This window comes from Hoplias malabaricus, chromosome 7 (assembly GCF_029633855.1).
Source record: "Hoplias malabaricus isolate fHopMal1 chromosome 7, fHopMal1.hap1, whole genome shotgun sequence".
NCBI classification, from domain to species: domain Eukaryota; kingdom Metazoa; phylum Chordata; class Actinopteri; order Characiformes; family Erythrinidae; genus Hoplias; species Hoplias malabaricus.
Window position 1 is genome coordinate 16,932,156 of NC_089806.1, and position 6,405 is coordinate 16,938,560.

The 6,405-nt window shown below is 36.9% G+C and overlaps 1 pseudogene; it reads right to left on the bottom strand.

The window, feature by feature from the left end:
• Positions 1 to 582: 582 nt before the first annotated feature.
• LOC136702236 (echinoderm microtubule-associated protein-like 1) lies at positions 583 to 5,854 on the bottom strand (annotated as a pseudogene).
• Between the last annotated feature and the right edge of the window lie 551 nt (positions 5,855 to 6,405).

The window sequence follows — 6,405 nt, forward strand, 5'->3', positions numbered from 1 at the left end:
TGACAAAGTGTGTCAAAGGAAAAGACAGGTAAACATAGATGTACATGTTCTTATAATCTAAAACCTACTTATCAATTCAAACCATATTCTGTATTTATTTTCATCCAACAAAAACTAATTCATACATTTCACATGAACACTCAGAAAACGACAATTTTTTACTCCACCAAAAGCGAAAACATTGCATGCAATAAAGCAGTGGTCATCAACCCTGCCTCTAAAATTCTATACCCCTGAGAAGGTTCCTCTTTGATATTAAAATGACTAAACCCAGGGATTTCTTCTTTCAAATTTACCAACAATAATGCTGGGGTGAATATTAATTTGTCAATACTTTGGTTGTTGTAATCCATTCATAAAAATTCAAAAATGTTATATTTAAAAACTAAAAAATAAGACACATAAATTTTACAGAACACAGCAACTGAGGCTTTAAAAATGCATATTTTTTTCCGTAATTTTTTGTTATTTTAATTCACTTCCTTACAGTATTGAATGAAATGTTTAAATTAAAATGAATCCGCGATTAAAGTAAAGTTTCAACAAAGATTTACTGTATTGTTAGAGAGAAACATTTGGGTTGATTGCAGTAATGAGAATTTGGGTGGAAAATGATAAATTAGTTTTTCATACAGAGCTCCAAAAGATCTATTACATTATGTAGTTAATTTCTTTGTTTGATAATTATGACACTTGAATGTTATTTTGTGACAGTGATGATCCATTATCATAATGAGGTGTTAGAAAAGGTTTAGAGGTAAAATCTGAGGAAGTCCAGGGGAGGTCTAGGCCTGATGACCACTGATTTAGTCAAAGAACTTCCAATGTTCTTTAGTAGCAGATCTGGAAGTAGTGGCTGGGGGATTTGATGGGGCTTTTGTAGCTGGGTGTGTTAGTGGGTGAAAAAGGGCTTTGACATGGGCTCTTCTGTTTCAGGGGGACAACAGGGCTCTTTCCTGCTTTAATCTTCTCTGGGGCTGTTTTATTCGGGGGTCCGCTGGCAGGTGGGTACACGTTCGGCTGCATAGCTGTGGCCACTTCTGTCTTAGTGGACCCAGTCCTTTTTGCTAGGGGGCTCAGATAAATCTGCATAGTCACTAAGTGAAGGGGGCACATGATGATGGGACACAGGCCGGTATGGGGTGGTGGGGAATATCAAGGGTTAAGGAGTGGGTTAAGAAGATAGCGTCGTTAGACAGGAATACAAAAAATAAAGTCTCATAAGGTTAGGCTTTACAGTGATTGTTACACAGTTTTTAAATAAAAATATTAAACTAAAGAATTAAGATATAAACTAAAGAATTAATAGTATATAAATAAATAGCACAGTGGCGTGACTCATACCTTTGCAGTGTGTCACGCGGCGTATTCCTAAAAGACCGTAAAAGACAAACAAAGCTTTTTTTAAAATCAGTTTTTCATATTAATATATAGGCAATACATATTTCAGTTAGTAATCAAAAATCCTACGGTGCTAATGAAACATTACACATTACTAGAGCTACTAATGAGCAAATGAGCAATAATGCAGTGTTTTTCATATGTTTCACTTACCTATAACACTGGCACTGGCCTCTTTTGATTTGCTATTGAATGAAAGTGAACATCATGTGTTTCAGTGTGAAGTTTAGCAAGTAGCATATGACTGATTACCATGAGCAAGTGGACAACCCTTACACATGGTTGATAAATGGATGAGTTTATATGTGACTGGTCATAGGTTAAAAATTAATTCATTTTATAGCATATAAATGTCAACTATCACTTTCACTATCTAACACTTCTAATAGGTATGATTTATGGACTGATAGAGAAGACAAAGTAACTAGCAGTGTAGATAAATATTACCTAATTGCTCAAGCATTTCTGTGGATGTACTACAACTGCTGTTTAAAGAACCTCTTAAAAGGCAATATGGTACCAACAGAAAACATTTTCCATTTATTGTATGCGTTATTGTGAGCAGACTGACCTCTCTTGCTGTTTCTTACAAGTGCTCACGGTGGTGACAAGGGCTGGAGTGCGTCTGCCTGCAGGAACACTCGGATTATCTTTTGCACTGCCAGGAAAAAAAAATTCATTCATATAAACGATTCCATAGATGCTCTGAATTGAGACAAACAAGATTAGTTCAGTAATCTGCTGTTAATGTGAAAGCCAGGGTATTGTGAACTTTTTGCCAATGTTACCTTTTACTGCTGGGTGAGGGGCTGTAGTTCCTGAAGGATGTGGAGGAGGGCAGTGTGGAGCTGGCGCTCTTCTTTAGTGTCGAAGCAGTACTGCTGCCTGATCGTATTGGCAGGGCCAAAGATAAAGGTCTTGCTGTAGGGTAACCATTGAGAGAGACTGTATTAGAGCAGTTAGGCATAAACTGTTACTGTAATCATGAAGATTGTATCTTAAGAGTGATACATTTACAGGAGAAGCAAATAAACATTCCTAACTTTAAGCTATGCTAATTTTTTCATTTCCATATCTTCACTTATTATTTCCCAAGGATACAGATGAGTGTACATGTTCACATATCTCATATTTAAACTGATTATGAGGTAAAAAAAAAAAAAAAAAGTTTTCAATCTCTTCATTTATGTTAGACCTAGGATTTTGGTCATGGGGCTAGATTTTTAACAAAATAACACAAATGATAAAAATGAAATTATGGACAATTTATGTAACCAAAAAGATTATGGTTACATTCAACTACACAGTAAATCTCTTAAACCAATCAGAAACATTAGTATTATGTTTTAACTCAGCTGGAACAAAACTGCACCAAGCAGAACACTTGTGTATGTGTGTGTGTGTGTGTGTGTGTGTGTGTGTTTGTCTTACTGTTACCATTAGCAGACCCTCTTTTTGTGAGTGCAGCAGTTTGCTCTTCTGATATGTTGAGTCTCTTAAGCACATCTGCCAGAGCCATCTTCAGTAGCTGGATCTCATCCTCCTGCATCTGGATGCGTTGCTCAAGGTATGTGAGCCGGTCAGCCACCTCCATATTGCTGTGAGCTGAGCCATGGTCGTCTGAACACACAGAGGAAGATCTCAATGAAAATGTTCCTAACTGAAAACATATTTATCTGTCTGGGTCATGTTTAAAAAGGGGGTTGATATAAAGGAATGCCAATATTTTGTCCTCTTGCTGTGCCTCAAATAGTCATTTTACTCTCAGAGCTGTCAGGTCAGTTTTGGTGGAATAAGTTGCACCACATCAGATTTCCTTATATATTAATGTCACCTGTGCAGGTAAAATGTTACGATTTGAAAGGATTTATACCTGTGTTACCAACTTATGGGCCTGTTGTTGATCTATGCTCTTTTTTTTGTAAAAGAAAATAAGTCCCAAGTTTAATGTACCAATTTCTAACTTTTTATTGCTGTGAAATCTTTAGAAATGATGTTCAATGACTTTGAAACAATCCTGATTCCATAAGGTGAAGACACTTATATTATCAAGTTCTCTTTGAATATAGCTTTAACATAAACACATTCATTCATTCATTCATTATCTGTAACAGCTTATCCCATTCAGGGTCGCGGTGGGTCCAGAGCCTACCTGGAATCATTGGGCGCAAGGCGGGGAATACACCCTGGAGGGGGCGCCAGTCCTTCACAGGGCAGCACAGACACACACACACACATTCACTCACACCTACGGACACTTTGGAGTCACCAATCCACCTACCAATGTGTGTTTTTGGACTGTGGGAGGAAACCGGAGCACCCGAAGGAAACCTACACAGACACAGGGAGAACACACCAACTCCTCACAGTCAATCACCCGGAACGGGAATCGAACCCACAACATAAACACAGTTACAATAAATAAACTTAGGAAAGTAAACACAATGTACCCTTTAAAACTAATTGTATGCTGTAAAGGGACATTCACAGAACCTTAAAGGACTTGTTTACCCAGAGGGTTTCTAATATTTTACAGAGTCATAGGTATTGAATGAAGCTCCATCACTTTGAAAAACACAGTTTCACTGCTCAATTTCCATAAGCCGAGGAACTTTATACTGGTCCAACTGGCCCACACAATAGCTTTAATTGAAACCCATACTAATCACTTCTCTTTAAGAGAGTCTGACACAGCAGAGCATTCTAAAATCTACAGCAGTATTGACAGCTGTCTAACATCACAAAATGTATTTTCACATTTCACAACAATATATATATATGTTGTTTCCTCCATTCCTTTCTCCAGCAGTAAACCCAGGAACAGGCCTGTGCTACCTTCAGAAAACCCTTATGGATTTTGAGATTAGAATAGCACTTAATCCCAGGTCAGTAAAACAGAATTAGCATCCCGTTGGAGTAGAAAAGATTTCCTTGCGTTCACTCAACGTATATAACATTAACAGAGCAACAAAAGGTGCCATGTACAGCAGCTACAGTGCCTCATCACACAGAAATCAAGTTATAGAAGTTGCTAATATATTTAACATCACATACCAAAGCAATCAAATTTAAAAGCTATTTATTTTCATGTCAGTAAATTCATGTACACGTTATATTAACTGAACATCACCAGCAACTGACAGTCTCAGAAATACAGCAGCATGAACAATACTTTTTAATGCTTAAAAAAACAATGTGTTAACTGTCCAAACTAATAAAAGGGGTATAAACAGAATTCAATACAATAGTGTGGGCTCTATGAAATTAAAACAGCTAGTTCCCATTTTCATTTGTTATCACTTTTCTCTTTTTCTCCTATTCTTAAATATTACTGGAAATCATTTTATTCATTTTTGTTGGTTTATTTTTTATGTAGATTGTAGTAGTAAAAACAAACACTACATGAGGATTCAATCAAATTAATAAGTGAATAATTAGGAACTAATTGATTCCTCATGAAATGCCAGTTCACCAATTCCAGGGCAAGTTTAATATCAGCAGACTTTTTGTCTCTTTAAGGATTTGTATTCTGTTTGATTCTCTTTTTGATATATCTTAAATAGATCCAAACTTTAATATACAGTATTAGGTTATATAGCAGTGGTCAGGCTGGGGGTATTTTCTTATTTAATGCAAAAAAAAGAAGAAGAATGTGCTTGTCTTTCCGAATTCTCAGAGTTTCTACAGAAATTTTCAGCATTAAAGTCCCTCATTTTCATGTAGCTTTAATGCTTTAAGCCACAAATATTCAAACTGCTTCATATAGCTTCCAAGGCAATCCAGTTTTTTCTTTATTTATATACAATGGTAGCTAGAATTGAACAAATATTGTGACCATGAAGGGGTCCCTGAGCTCCAGTTTGTGAATTATTGGTCAAAGCAGTATTAGCCAGTTCATATCAGCAGTTATGAAAGTAGCCACTCAGGTTTTTATGTCAAATTTTCAATGTATGGGTCAAGACCCAAAATGGGTTTCTTGATTTACACGTAGGGTCTCTGGAGAAACTGACTCCGCATATGTTTTATTCATTTATTTCATGGATGACAAGATGGATGAAGTCAGTGCAGAAAAAAATCTTTGGCTATTGATTGTCACATATTACACATCTGTTTCATACCAACAAAAAAATGATTAAATAGTAAATCGTAAGTGAATGGCTTATGTATATATATATATATATATATATATATATATATATATATATATATATAGACACACACACATGTAAGTGACCTAGACTTAATTTTAACCCCTGATTTAAAAGTGTATTCACTGAGAGGATGGAAGAAGCGCTCACTGACCTATGAAATCAGCTTCAGGAACCAGAAGTACATCAACGGGATATGGCTCTCTCAGATGAGCTCCTCGAACTTCTGCCGCCATTGATCCAGAGTCCTCTAGTAGCTCATTCATGTGATCGTCTACTCCTGCCACCGCCATGCTTCCCTCCATGTGAGAAAGCAGCTCCTTCTCAAGTGACTGTGTGTGTAGGAGACTGTCTGGTGGGCCACACAAGTGCACTCTCCTCTTCACTGTGTGACCTTCTTAATCCACAGGGACACATACACCCATACACATCTTGAAACGGGTGATGTCACTGCTCCCAGATTACAGTCTGTAATAAGCCATCTGAAGAGCTCAGCCATGGGGGGTGGTGCATGTCCTGGGTGTTGACAGAGACCTGTAAACCTTTTGCTATTTTGGCCAAAAATATAATTGGCTTGTCACAGAGGCATCATTGAGGAACTCTGAATGATGCTTTTCATACAGCAAAAATGACTTTTAAAAGTTAGACTGATTTAATTCTGTTGCTGTTCTATATTTAATCTAATGTATTCTATGTAGTTGAGAATGTATTGCAACCAGATTCTATATATTTTTAAACATGCAAAATTTTACCCAAGTGTCCGATCACAGCACAAGGGGAGGAGGGGACAGTGAACAGAATATGGTTCAGTCTGAATCCATTTGCCCTTAGCTCTGTTTGCCTTTGTGTAGTAATC